Source organism: Ixodes scapularis, unplaced genomic scaffold, assembly GCF_016920785.2.
Source record: "Ixodes scapularis isolate PalLabHiFi unplaced genomic scaffold, ASM1692078v2 PGA_scaffold9__187_contigs__length_104089568, whole genome shotgun sequence".
Taxonomy (NCBI): Eukaryota; Metazoa; Arthropoda; class Arachnida; order Ixodida; family Ixodidae; genus Ixodes; species Ixodes scapularis.
Window position 1 is genome coordinate 42,600,140 of NW_024609884.1, and position 15,468 is coordinate 42,615,607.

At 44.1% G+C, this 15,468-nt stretch overlaps 1 pseudogene; it reads left to right on the plus strand.

The window, feature by feature from the left end:
* Window positions 1–14,022: 14,022 nt before the first annotated feature.
* LOC115332200 lies at window positions 14,023–14,768 on the plus strand (annotated as a pseudogene).
* The last annotated feature ends 700 nt before the right edge of the window (window positions 14,769–15,468 follow it).

Genomic DNA, 15,468 nt, shown 5'->3' on the forward strand with positions numbered 1-15,468 from the left:
TTCATCCTGTCCACTGCATGGGGAGACGGGGCGTAGTAAAGGGCACAGAAATAGATTGGAATGCTCTAATCACGTGACCGACAGGTCGGGGATGTATGTATCGGGTAGTGAAACAATCGAAGAGCTAGTAGAAAATGTGCTGTTTTGCGTAGTATACGGCGATGCAGTATATAATCACATGCCCGACAAAGAGCGTAACGTGAATTCCGTTCGACAGATGCATTGGATGTGACGAACGCGAAAGGCCCCATACAACTTTGTTCCGCCAGCTCAATTTACTTTTCTTTTCCTACCTCCCTTCGTTGGCGTTTTCTTCTGATCGTTCATACAGAAAGTGCGTGACGCCAAAAGATCGTCATCAATAAACAAGATCTCGAACGGCCCCTCTGTCTCCTGTTGGGAGGGAATTCGAACGGCATCCAACAATGCAACGCCTTCGCACGCAATCGTTCATCGACCGCAGCTAGATTATTACCTCCTGCGTCGACGGATGTCAGCGTACATTTTATTGTTGTTTTCCCTTTTTTAATATAACCGACTCGGCAGTGCACGACTGGCCTGCCAACAGGAGAAAAATGCCTCAGTTTCTTGAAAGCGTTGACGATTTCAAGAAAGTCTCAAGGTTTATGCATTCAGATCGACTTCGGACTTCTTTATTGTAGATATATTTTGTAGGAATAACTTGAATTTCACCTGAAATAAAGCACAGTTCACCCCTCTAGCCGACTGGTGTGCTAATAAAATATTTTGTCATTAGAAATCTCTGGGCGCCGCTGAAGTATAAAAAGACAGAGTGAGAGCGAGAGTTCATCACCATCACGCTCATTCTTGACCTTCAGTACGGCTTTCCCGGAATTCTTTTTACGCTGTATGCAATTTTGAGACAACTTTACCGTGAGTACCTCTGAGCTTTAAAACACAATTACAACATATAACCAACCTCACCTTAAAGTGGTGTAAAAAGGGATGCTTATACTGGAGCATGAGGACTAAAGCCTTGTGACTTTCTGGGTTACAAGAAGACCTGCACTTTTATCGTACTGGTTTGCATTAAATAGTTTCACACAGATCGCCTTCACAGAGCTACATTAATATTTCATGTACCTTAACTTCCAAGCAGACGTGCGTAACACGTACCGCCATAGGCGTAGACTCCGGGGGGAGGGGGGGGGGGGGGGGGGGCATCGGGGCTCGTGCCCCCCCTGGTGAGATCCGGGGGGGGGGGGGGGGAAGACCCTTACCCCCCCCCCCCCCGGGCTATGATCCTTACTTGTCATGTTAATGAGCGTTTGACCTGATATTCTGCTGCCGCAGGCTTTATTTCCATGTATTAAAGAGAAAAGACTCGTGGCCGAGTGGATTACTGCTTCCGAAGCGCAGGGGCCTGGGTTCTACCCCCCCCCCCCCCCAACTTCGCAGTTGGCACAAGCATTTTGTTTTTCAGATTTGTGCTCGCCGGCGCATGCGCCGTGGTACTGGCGAGGAACACACGGCTACACCTGCACGGTGGTTTACATTGACACACAGCAACGGACACATGGCGATATACATACGCTGTAAAATGTACCCTCTAAAGTAAACTACTGATAATTGCCGGCGGAAAAAAAATTGCGCGGAAAAGCACCCCCCCCCCCCCCCCCCCCGGAGAACCTCTCAGCCTCCCCCCCCCCCCCCCCCCCCCCCCCCAACCCGGGAAAATGGAAAGTCTACGCCGCTGCGTACCGCGTTTCAAGAAACCCAAAACGCCAACCCCAAGCAAAGATTTTATTTTTCCTCATTGGGACAATTTGGAGGTCCGTACATGTTTGCGTGAAGGTGTGTCATGAATGTCATGAATGTCGATGTCGCTGAATCCATGTTTACATCAAGTGGAAGACCAACAAGAAATAACTTCAAGGGACGCCGACCGGCTGTAGTACCATACATACACCGCATTTCCCATAACTTGAAGCGGGCGGCATCCAAGTTTGACGTACAGGTTGTAATATCAGCTCCTGATAAACTAAGGAGGCTATGCCCAAAAATCAACAACAAACAGGAACAAACTGCAAAATGTACTGTAAAGCATCAACACCAATATGTCACCTGCATCAGCGGTGTAGTGTACGAAATACCGTTGTCGTGTGGAAAGGTATATGTGGGACAATCCGGACGTTGTCTAAATGTCAGGCTAAGGGAACATGCCTTAGCGTTAAAGGAGGACCAGCAGAAATATTCTTCCGCCTGGCGGAAAGTCCTTCTCGCCCTCTTTCTTTCCTGTATTGTAGCACGGCGAGGCGAGGGGAAAGGTCAACTTTTGCGCCGGCTTCTTCTGAGAGGATAAGCCGAGAAAATCCCCATTCTGAGCGACGGGCGATGGGTGCAGCAGCAGCGACCTCGTGAGGTAGCTTCAGCTCCTATCGCGTAATCTGCCCCATTTTTTTGGCGCTCACCAAGCATAGCCCCTCGGGTGTAGGTTTTACGGAGCTGCAAGGCTGCGCCCGCGCAGTCACCGAATTTCAGCTGTCGAAGGTCTTTTGTTTAGCCCGTGGCAAAGTAAACGCATACTTGAGAGCTGCGATGCATCCCCGCACCTATTGAAGGGACGTTTCATAGATATTTTCGGTTGATCAAGGAGCTCAAAACACATGCGCGAGAAGTGGTGACTTGAATATGTAAGGATAACTTACATCTTCACAAAACATTCCATCTTAAAAAAAAACGGCTTATCACGCTCAAACCTGCTTCAAATTGGGATCGATGGAAAAGAAAACGATGTACCAGGCACGGGCATCTTCTAGAAGGTCTCTGTTTTCTAGCAGCGAGCACAAATTATTGGAGAACTTTAGCAGACTATGTTTTCAGGCCACGCTATATTTAGCGGGAGCTCGCGCTGCCACTTCGATACATTCTCTGAAGCGCGCGCCTGAAGTGGCAGCGGGCCTTTGAAAACGATTTACTATAATACCCTGTTGTGTGCCTAACTCGCAGAACATGATGGCCAGCAGAATGTATGAAATTCATATTTACACATTCCCAACAACCACCAGAGGTGAGATGGCATAGGGTGGATGTCAATTTTAGAAAGTTTTAGTGGGTCGCTTTTAACCACTTAGATAACCGTACGGTCCGTACCCCACAACGAAATGTAAGCTAGACTCGCTCTTTACATTCTTTATCGAGTGCGGCTATGGAGCGGAAAAGACAATATTAAAACCCTTTTTGGCGAGTCTAGCGTCTCGTGTTATGATTGAATGTTGCTTGTATCGGTTTCATAGCACCGGCCGCCAGGCTTCGAAGTATTTGTGGTGTCTCAAAGAAACTAAAGCAAAAGCAGAACATTTTTTTCAACGTGACACAGAATTGTATTTAACATTGTAAAAATCTTTTAGGTACCCTACGCCACGCAGTTAGCACAAACAAACTATCGCCGGTGTTTCCCATTTTTTTTTTCTTGTTAGAAGTGAATGATGTTTAGGAAACTGTTAATGCGAGTATCCAACCTAAGCGGTAGATTTTAGTGCGAGTCGATACATTGCTGGGGAAAATAGCAAAAAGCGCCGATGTCGTGTTTGCGCTAACAGTGTCGCGTAATGTACGCATACCGCTGCACAATCAACGCTAACGAAGTGAATCAGTACATTTAGTGGCCCCCAAAAAAGTGGTGTTATTTTGTTTTATTTTTATGGTCGAAGAGATGTTATTTTTAAACAAGCAATTCGGTAAAGAGTGCTTCCGTTGGGCACCAACTTACGAGGCATCAATTTGTTCTTATACACTAAATTCTGCATGGCCCTTGCGTAAAAATGTCAATATTGTGTTCGTGCTAGCTGTGTCACGCACAGTAAGAAGACCAGTTCATTGCTCGAAAATTTATACAAGGCCTTTCTTACGCTTTCTTACGCCAAATAGACGTTTTGCGAGTACGCTCTATTACTGGTGGTTCATAAAATAATCCACGTTCTTTATTTAGAGGAAGGAAGCGGTGGTGAGGGGAGGGGGACTTGAATACAAAAGACGACTCAGGGAACCTCAAACTTTGTAAATATTTCGCTCAACCTATATTCCTGAGCTAATTAAATCACTTTTTCTTTGTCTGTTTTAGAACTTGTTAATAGTCGCGCTAAATGCCAAGATGAGCGAAAAGTCAGATGCCCCTGTTTATTTGAGCAAGAAGCTTATATATGCGAGATAGAACTAAAAAAGCGTACGAGTGTAACCGTAGCAATCTGCGACCAAGCCTGAACCTCACTTTTTCTGAACCCACGGAGATGACTGCTTTTGACGACTTGATAACGCAAGCCAAAGCCGTTAGTAAGTGTGACTTGTTGTCAGCTGTGATAATCAAGGTGCTGCGACGATTTCTTGAAACCTTTCATCTATCAAAACAAATTGTGTAATAAATTCATTGCCATATTATGCTTGCGCTGATCGGACATTTCGTCGAACGCCATTTCATCGAAAGCCGTTTCATCGAATGAACGGACATTTCATCGAACGCCGTTTCATCAAACGCCGTTTCATCGAATCGCCAAGGGCCGTTTCATCGAATTTCTCTGTTATAACTCTGTACCGAGTTTTGGTGCATAACAGTGCTCTATAGATGTTTCACCTTGCATTTGTTAAGACTAAGGTAGTCACTTGTGAAATTTTTTTTGAAGGTGGTGTCAATTTACTAAAAATAAAAGCAATTGGCATAAAAAGAAATAAAAACAATTGGGTATGCGACTTACTGAAAAGCTTTACTTATGTACATACATGACTAAAACCACGACGTTGCAAATAAAGGGCAGACACCTAAAACACTTTTAAGTGTCTGTGCTTTCTGTTTTTGTCTCATTTTTAATTGTTTCATGTGACATGGAGAGGGGTCATTGTTTCATGGAGGCTTTCTTCTCGAAGCGGGATATGTTCACGATGGAACTTATCTCGCCACTGCACCCAGTGATATAAAAACAGAAACAAAAGAAAAAAACAACAACGAAGAATTAGATGAAGTTGTGTATAAAAATTAAAGTAAATTCCAAAATATTGCAGACTGTAACGTTGTTCGATGAAAAGGCGTTCTATGAAACGGCGTTCGAGGGAACGGCGTTCGATGAAACGGTGTTCGATGAAACGGCATTCGATGAAACGGCATTCAAAGAAATGTCCAGACGCACTTGTAGTGGTACGCGTGCATTACGTGGCACTTTTAGCCCGAACGCGACATCGGCGCTTTTTACTATTTCGGCCCAGCAACGTGTATTGTCTAGCACTGAGCTCTGCCACTTAGGTTGGATAGTTGCATGACAGTTTTCTAAACATCATTTATTTCTAAAAAACAAAATTAGAAAGCCCGGCAATAGTTTGTCCGTGCTTAATGTGAGGCAGTATACCTAAAATGTGTTTGCAAAGACAAACTAGAAACGCGTATCATGTTAAAAAAATGGCTACATTTTATTTATTTTTTTTATTATTTAATGCCTCAAAAATACTTTAAAGTGGCAGCACGTGCTATAGCACCGATTTAAGCAACGTTGAACAATAACACCATACGCTTCGATAGCCGCACTCGATCAAGAGTGCTCACAGAAAGGTTATAGCTTATATATTGTTTGTAGGGTGCGGTTATCCAAGAGCTAAAGACGCTCCACTAAAACTTTTTAGTATCGACACTAGTGGTGCAAAACTATCGGTAGTACTATCGATAGTATCGATAGTCGCCAGAAATCTGACTATCGATAGTGAAAAAAACTATCGATAGTCGACTATCGAAAAACTATCGATAGTACTATCGATAGTCGACTATAGAAAAACTATCGATAGTCGACTATCGGAAAATTATCGTTAATCGACTTTCGGGAAACTATTGATAGTCGACTATCGTAGACCTATCGATAGTACAGTCGACAGTTTACTATCGATAGTTTTGCGAAACTAGTAGTTAGCGTCGCTCCTTTTCTTTTCTTTTTCTCGCTTTATTTTTTTCAAACGGGACAGCAACTAACCCAAGAACTTACCATCCCAACTTTGGTTCAGCTTTCAGTGATGACGAAGATGGGAGTTTGGGTGAAAAGAGGAGGAAGGTCAGGCGAGCGGCGGTGTGGCAACTGTGTTCGCTCTAATAGTGGTGCAAAACTATCAATAGTAGTATCGATAGTCTTCATAGCCGCCAAAAATCTGACTATCGGTAGTAAAAAAAACTATCGATAGTCGACTATCGAAAAACTATCGATAGTACGATTCGACAGACACCATTGCTGCCTTCTTACCTCATGTGGTTGCTGGGATGCGTAAATATAAATGTCACCTACATTCGTTGGCCGTCATATAGTGTGAGTTACGCACACAATATTTGTGCTCCCTGCTAGAAAACAGAGACCTTCTACGAGATGCCCGCGCCTGGTTCATCGTTTTCTTTTCCATCGATACCAATTTGAGGCAGGTTTGAGCGTGATAAGCCGTTTTTTTAAGATAGAATGTTTTGTGAAGATGTAAGTCCATCCTTACATGTTCAAGTCACCGCTTCTCGCACATGTGTTTTGAGCTCCTTGATCAACCGAAAATATCTATGAAACGTTCCTTCAATGGGCGCGGGAATGCATCACAGGTCTCAAGTATGCGTTTACTTTGCCACGGGCTAAACCAAAGACCTTTGACAGCTGAAATTCGGTGACTGCGCGAGCGCAGCCTTGCAGCTCCGTAAAACCTACACCCGAGGGGTTATGCTTGGTGAGCGCCAAAAAAATGGGGCAGATTACGCGATAGGAGCTGAAGCTACCTCACGAGGTCGCTGCTGCCGCACCCATCGCCCGTCGCTCAGAATGGGGGTTTTCTCGGCTTATCCTCTCAGAAGAAGCCGGCGCAAAAGGGGACCTTTCCCCTCGCCTCGCCGTGCTGCAATACAGGAAAGAAAGAGGGCGAGAAGGACTTTCCGCCAGGCGGAAGAATACTTCTGCTGGTCCTCCCTTAAGGTCATCTCCCGCGGGACATCTTGCGGTGCATGTAGAGACTGTCTGTGTACCCCACTCTTCGAGCACACGGAAGTCCTCAAACGGTTTTCTGGTCAGGGGAGTAGAGAACTCTTCGAAGCACACGTCATAATATCCAAGGGCGGCGCCTGCATCAGTGCTTCTTCAGTAGCCTTATCGGAAAAAGAACAGTTTTACCTCAGCCTTCATCCCTAAAGATCCTTCCTACACAATATGTTGACACTGAATTCTTTTTCTTATTCTTTTCTTTTCTTGTTTTTCTCCTTTCTTTTTTCTTTTCCTTTTTTATTTCTTGTTTATTATTATTTTTTATTTTTTATTTTCTTAAAACTGTTTAAATTTTTTTTTTGCTTCATAATATTTTGTATATAATTACAAAAAGCATCCTTCTGTTTCCTATCCGATCTTTTTTATCTTCCTTCTTCTTTTTCCATCTCCTTTTTTTGTCTTTGAATCGCCTCACTACTTTTCGTCTTCTTTTCTCTTGTAAATAAAACGCCAGTTGTCATTTAGCGCTCTTTCCTGTCTCTCGTTCTTCCCTCCGTCGTCCTTGCGCTATTTTTTAATCATGAATGGCGAGGCTGTATGCAAAGGAATATGTGTACACCCTGCGTTTGGGTGTATCTGTGTACCTGAGGGTGTAGAGAGGGGTGCACGTGGTCACCACTAAAGTGGCTGCATGTGTGTATCCGTTCTTAGGGTGCAGTAGATGGGACAATAAGCTTAGACCCCAGCATGTGTAAGTAACCCTTTTTCTTTGAGCGCGTATGCAAAGCAATTTTGTAAAATGAAGTAGAAGCTGAAGGTTTGAGACGCTGTGTGTGTTTTCCTTTTAAATTTCGTTTTTCTAGTATACGGGGTCAATATGTGCATCGGCTTGCCTGTATGTTTACCTGTTTTTCGAAATCTTAACCTCCGGAGTTAAGGATGTCTCTCTGTTTGTATTTGGCGCAGTCAACGGATGGCGGCCGCGTTTGGTTCCTGCAGCTGTTCACCACGGGGGAAGAGGCGGCTACCACAGACCGCACGATGGGAGAAATAAATGATCGAACGGTTGTGTCCGTCTCAAGTCATTTTCGCCAAAACATCCTTCAGAAGAGCTACGTCACGTGGCACATGGTCCAGGTCAAAATGGTCCCGGTCAAATTGGCCTCGGTAAAAAGGGTCTCGGATAAAATGGAGCAGGAGGGAACATAAAAGATATGTGAGTGTGTGTGTGTGTGTGGGGGGGGGGGGGGGGGGGAGAAGGGGGGGGGGGGCGAGCGGGCCCCCTTATGTTCCCTAAAGGCAAGTTTTTTGTAGGAAAAGAACGACAGACACTATTGTCGGTGACAGGTCAAGAAAGAAGTGGAAGCTCCTCCCACCTCTTTCCACTACAGCAGAGCAAACGCAGGAGAAGAGGCGACCTCTTTTCCATCGTTCACTCTGCTGATAGTGGAAAGAGGTGGGAGGAGCTTCCACTTCCTCCTTGACCTGTCAACGAGTATAGCTTACTTTTAGCAAGAAACATTTAGTTTCTGGTGAAATTGTAAATATTGGGTAAACAAAATAGACCAGGGTAACGCCAAATACGGTAACGCTGCGCCCATGACGTCACATCCGTCTGTGACGTTAGATCTCTCTGTATACCCCCCTTCCTCCATCCCAATGCCCCCCCCCCCCTCCCCCCCTGCCAAGCCTGAGCCATAAATCCGCTCCTGAAAAAACCAGGACCAAAAAATCATAAATTAATGTTTCGACAATCGTTAAGGCGCTTATTAAACTGTTACTGTGAATAATAATTCAAGTGATGCTGTATTCTGTCCTGTACTCAAGCTTTTCGGCATATACATTTTTCCGAAACGTCTAGCGCAGAGCCCTTTCGCACAACAGTCTTTTAAATATAAACTATCATCTATAAGGCAGCTCCATGGCCTGGCTCTCAAGCTGTCGATATCTAGTGATGCCCTTCCGAAGATGGCAGTTAACATAGACGATTGTCTAACAACACACAGTGTTTTGCTAGTTGCCCAAAAACTGGTACTTCATGTTAGCATATCACCTAGGTCGGGCAAAAATTTGGTCCATGTTTTTATAGCGAGATAAGATATATTTTCTGGGGTCAGGCAACACATTTAGCCAACGCCCCCAGTCGACTGAATTGATTAATTGTGTTCTTTTTTGTTTTGTTTTTTTCTGATGTGCTTTCTCTATTTATCTGGAGATCTCACAACCCAAAAGGAAAACTTACAAGAGGAACGGAAAATGTGTATATCTCTCGAAATGAATTCGTATGCACCGAATTCCCTTAAAAGTTAAACGCACGAAAAACAACAGGAACGATGAAGGAAGGGTTCGTGCGGCTTATGTATTCAAGTTACATTATTTGTGCTCTATGCTTAGGGTGTGTGCTTTCCGGTGTTTATTTGTGAGAAAAATCGGCGGATGTTTTTCGGTGTTTATTTATTTTCGAAACACCGGTGTATTTCGGTGGAACGTCTCACGACGAGGCTAAAATCGGTGATTATCGGTGGAAAAAAATGCGATTGATCACAGACAGAGAGTTCTAATTTTATTCACATATTTCATACACTTCTCGAGAAAGCATATATTTCTCAGACTTCGAGAGGCTTGCATCCGTCATGGCAGCACGTTCCTTGCGGTTCACAACCCGCAATTTTGAAAACACACGCTCCACATTTTCGCTGGACACAGGAAATCCCAAAATGTCCAGTCAGGCTTGGGACAGTAGTGGCCAGTCAGGTAAATGAAGTTTCCAAAATAACACTGGATCAACGGTGCTAGTCACAGCATACTGGCGGTAACAAAGAAACTCTGATTCTAGGTCACTCAGCTAGCTCTCGTCTCGGAGGACCAGCCGATAGATACTTTCATAAGGCACAAATCCCTCTGGCAGCTCCAGCCTCCACGCTTATGCACGAATTAACAATGGGCACGCGGAACCAGAACGACGATTCATCCATGAAATCTGTAGCGTAGTCATTCTGAGCTTTCCGCTTACTTCCCATCTTGGTGGCCTTCTATTCCGCGTGACGACGAAGGGAAGCAAGTCTCAGGTTGAGAAAACCCGCAGAAGCGGGACGGACGCGCCTTCTCAAACACGTCTAAAATCTTTCTTACAGAACGGGTCTTTTATATACAGCCGAAAAACTCCCCCGCCAACAAAACCCTCTTTTCCGTTTCCCCAAAAGCCCATGGAAACTAAACAGATAACAAGGAACGCATCTCAGTTCTGAAAGGTTGGTAGCCCTTTACGACACGGATGTTGGTAGTGTCTTCCAGGAACCACGGCAACCTCTGAATACATGGCTTGCACCGACATTACTTGGCCAGACACAATGGGGAAAAGGCACGTGAGAGCGTACCCTACGCTGCGTTAATTTTTCCACAAAAGGGGGCCATGGGCGACACAATGGGGGAAAGGCGTGTGAGAGCTTAGCTTTCACTGCGTTAACTAGACGCTTTACACCCCCAGAAAGGAGGGCGGACTGACGCCACGTGCAAGCCATGTATAGACACTGGAAGAATGCTGGATCTACGAGATAACACGTTTGACGAACCTCTACGGGGAAAGGGTTTCGCTAGGTCGGAAACGTGCAACGACCGGTGTGTTTCGGTTTTAACCGGGGCAAAAATATCCAACCACCGGTGTTTTTCGGTTTTAACCGATTTTGTATTTTTGTCACCGACGGATGTTTATCGGTGTTTTTCGGTTAAAACCGGAAAATACACACCCTATCTATGCTGTAAATAGAACTAATGAGTATTAAAGCGCATAATACTTCTTAGAATAAGTTTTTGTCAACATTTTCTTTTCCTGTTGTATCACTGAGTTGTACAAACAGTCGATATACCTGCAAGGAGTATGGCAATGCTGCAAAATTCAGTTGGGAGCTTATTGTCCGGTGCCATTTTGACTGGGACCTCCTACAGACCCGGACCCCTACAGTCCAGCATCTTGTCCGGTAACGTTTTGTCCGCGATGATTTTATCGGATTCCTAGTGCCCTCCAGTTCGGTTGCGTCCGGCCCTTGGTTGAAGCTCACGTGACGCACAAACAGCACCGAAGACAATAAGTTTGCCATCTTGTAGACCCTGAAATGAAAAACAATAAAAAAGAAACGGACGAGAACAACAAAATCGTTGAAACTGATTGATTATTTGATTGATTGATTGATCGATTGATTGATTGATTGTTGTTGTTGTCTTTGTCCGTTTTTTTATTGTTTTTTTTTGTCTTAGGGTTTACAAGATGTCGATTGATTACCAGTTCGCCTGCACTCCATCACTGCTTACAATAAAAAGTTTGCCCTGAGATATGGGCACCTTCCTGAATGACGAGCCGTGCTATACCAAAGTCCGTCCATTAGATTAGAGAACAAAATGGCCGCCTTCGCGAAATGCCACGTTCCCATAACGGAGGAAACATCCAGTTATTGGCAAGCGTTTGCAACTACGAAGTGCATAAGGCACTAAAGTTTTCAACGAGGACTCAGGACAAAAAAAAAAAAAAAGAGCTACATCTGTTTGGGTCACTATATATGCAACCATAAATAACATCCACCATAGAATACGCGAGTGACTAGTATTTAAAAGAATAAAAAGAGTGTAATAGCGATACCCGAATCTGAGGGGGCTAACGAAAAGGGCGAACAGTTGGTTTCCCGGGTATACCCATCATATAGATGTGGCCATCACTGTGACCGTAGCCTTCTTCTAAACAAAACTGAGATTGTAGGTAAACGAGAAAACTAGACATTTTAGTATTTATTGCTCACGACAGCAAATGCACTAAGACGATGAGCGCAATGACGATGCACTTTTGGTGCTATATTAATGTTATATTTAAAGTTTCATTATTTTAAATGGACACAGGTCAGTGCATTTTTATGACGGCGTTGGCATAGTTTGTCCGAATTCCGTTCAGACTAATACAAGAAACTGAACCAAAAACACATGGGGTTGGCGGGGAGACACAGAAGTGGTGCCATCTCTTGAAGAGGAGTGGTCAACTCGGTGTCAAAAATTAAATTGATATGAGTCATGTGCTCCACTCCCCTTACACTATCGTTAAAAATATATAGTTACTGATTAAAATTGAGAAACAGTTGGTTATGGCACATTTGTATTAACCGATGTGTTCCAGAAAGTTAATATGCAAGTCAGTAAACATGTGTTCATATGAACGATGTGTAGTTAAATGCCTACTTCATGCTCTCAATAATTTTTTTCTAGTTATTTGACTATTTATCTGTTATATTACCTTCAAGTCGTTATTATTAGCTAAAATTTAACTCTATTGTGTTATTTGTGTTCTTGATGGGTGAGATTGGTTTCCAGTGGCTCATATTGGTTTCTGGGACCTATTCTTGACCAGATCAGTTTCACTTGGCTATGAATAACTATTAGCGACTATTACTCCCACTTCTGAGGCATTGGCAAGGAGGATAGAAGGGTAGGAAAGGGCATGACGTCAGCAGCGTAGCCTCCACAAGCCATGCTCCCTTGATGCCTCGCCTCTATCTCATTTTCCTCCTTACTCTCCTCACTTATCAGGCCAACGTGACCACGTCAAGTGACCGTAGCTAGCCTTCGTCTAGCCTTCGCTCTGATAAAACCTACCGTGCGGAGAGCGCGCAACCCTGCAAGGAATCCTTCTACAATCAACCATCCATCTCACACATGACATGTCACGCGCACCAATTGCCAGAGAGATCTACGGTCACGTTGGCCACAACACCGTTTAAACTTTTTATGACTAGGTTTCACCAATATTGCAACGTGCCCACTCCTAGTACTTATAACTTCCTTGCCGCTCACTCAGTTCTAGTCCTAACTAGGGATGTCGCGAACTTTTGTCGAACCGGATTTTTAGGTCGAACGTTCGACGAACCTTCGAACTTTAAACCAGATTCGACCGGTTCGCTTTGTGGACAGTGTGGCCAGACCTTGGTACAAGCATGTCTAGGTTTGGAGAATTTTTTTTTTATGCAAAGGGTTATTTTATTTTATGAACAGTAGCAATTAAAAGAAACCAATTCTAATCACTGAAGAAGTTAATAACTTAATTTTTTGTACTGTATTAACTGAAATAACCAATCAGCGCTGCCCTAAATTCATCCCTTAGCCATCACCATCCAATCCGAAGCCAACTGGCCAGCCTATCGCGCATGCTCACACGAGTCGAACCTCAATACAAGGTCGTCGAACTTTCCACTAAAAGTTTGAAAAAGTCGAACCTGGTCGAACTCGAACCTCAGCCGGTTCGCGACACCCCTAGTACTAACTAGGGTGTCGCGAACTTTAGTCGAACCGGATTTTTAGGTCGAACTTTCGGGGTTCGACATGAACCTTCGAACTTTTCGCCAGATTCGACCGGTTCGACTTTGTGGACAGTGTGGCCAGACCTTGATACAAGCCTGTCTAGGTTTGGAGATTTTTTTTTTATGCAAAAGGTATTTATTTTATTAAGAGTTGCAATTAAATGAAACCAATTATAATCACTGAAAAAGTTAATAACTTAATTTTTCGTACTGTATTAACTGATCTTGGAGCAGTCAGTATTAACTGATCTTGGGTCTTGGAGCTGGCAGACACCCAGACTTGCGCTCACCGTGCCTTTTTCGCCTGCAGACGGTTATCCTGCCGGTACTATGCATCGTCAGCCACGCCAGCTTCGGAGGGAGTGCGCCATCATCAACAACGAACAACAGCTTGGTCATCGGTCCCTTTGCGATGACTGCGCCAATGCTATCGACGACTGGACAGCAGAGGGAGTTCTTCCGTGTGCCCGTGGCTGACACCCCTACAACGAATGAACTTCCCCAGTTGTTATATAAGCCAACGGACGCCACCGCTCCCTTGGGTCCTTGGAGCCGGCAGACACCCAAACATGCGCCCACCGTTCCTTTTTCTCCTGCAGGTTGGTACTATTTCCATTGGCTACCTTCCTAGAACCTGTCTTTGCCTGCCGGCTCCACCCAAAGACCTGTTTTTGATGGCATGTGCATGTTGTAAGCACCGCCACGTTGTGTTGCGCCGTAGGCGGTTTTTTTCTCGCTGGAGAATAATGTTCCTCGTTTTGTTGCTACTACTGTCGGGTGACGTCGAGCTGAACCCAGGTCCCACGACGAAAGCTGAACAGATTACAAAAATGGAAACTCTGCTCGAAGGGCTGACAGTCAGTATGGCCAATGTTACGATTAAACTTTCTAACATAGAGAGTAAACAAGAAGAATTTGGAAAAAAGCTTGACAACTTAATTCAAAGTAATGACCACTTGGAAAAGCGTGTTGCGGATTTTGAGGACCAGAACAAAAGGGGTAGAGGAGCATATCGTTGACCTCGAAAACTGCAGCCGCCGGTGCAATCTCTTGTTTTACGGCATACCCGACGGAAAGCGCAATGAATCCTGGGAGGAATCAAAGAACCATGTGGTACAAATTTGTAATGAAAACATGGAAATCAATCCTACTGCGATTCAGAGGGCGCACAGGATTGGTTACTTTAAAGATGGTTTCAAGAGACCAGTCATAGTGAACTTTATGTCTTGGATTGAAAAGGAAGATATCCTACACTCTGGATTTAAAATTAAGAACATCGACTTTAGTGTATCTGAAGATTTCAGTAATTCACTTCGCGAAAAAAGACTTAAATCTCTGGAACAACTCTAAACAAATAAGGCAAGATAAGAGCAACAAAGTGCATCTTTCATTTGATAAGCTAGTTGTAAACGGCGACGTGTTTATCTGGGACGCTGAGCGAAAAGTGGCAGTCCCTGTGAGTAGAAAGAGAAGTACAAGGCCACAACAATGACGCAGCCCTTTGACCACAAATGTTCAAAGCCCATCAACATCGTCGGACGTTCTTTCCACTGTATTGTTGCTAAACTGCCGTAGCCTTAAAAATAAAGTAGATGATTTCTTTCGCCTTGTAGAATCAATAAAGCCAAGTATTATCATGGGCACTGAGTCATGGCTCGATGAATTCGTGCTGGACAGTGAAGTATTTCCTGGTGGCTTCTCTGTCTACCGTAAAGATCGACACGCACATGGCGGAGGGGTGTTTTTATTAATAGGCGCACGATGGGCAAACAGTCAACGCCTTCTACCACACAATAACTCAGAGTTTATTTGGTGTCGAGTTCAACTATCCAAATGATGCACTCTAGTCTTGGGCACCTACTATCGTCCCCCAACCATAAACGACATAGATGAGCTTAGTCATGTGCTATCTTCGATTCCTGATAGCTCTGTTATTATAAAAGGATGTACTCGTCCAATCTTCCTAACGTCGATTGGACGAGTACATCCTTTTGCACCGATAACTCTAGTTTGTATAAGGGTTTTGACGACCACATTATCTCGTTTTCTCTTAAACAATTTGTTCTTTCACCAACAAGAAACAATTCAATTTTAGATTTGCTATTGACCAATAACCCAAGCCTTATGTCTAATGTCACTGTAATTCCTGGTATTAGTGACAACAGTGTCGTTGTCTGTGATTTATCAATAAA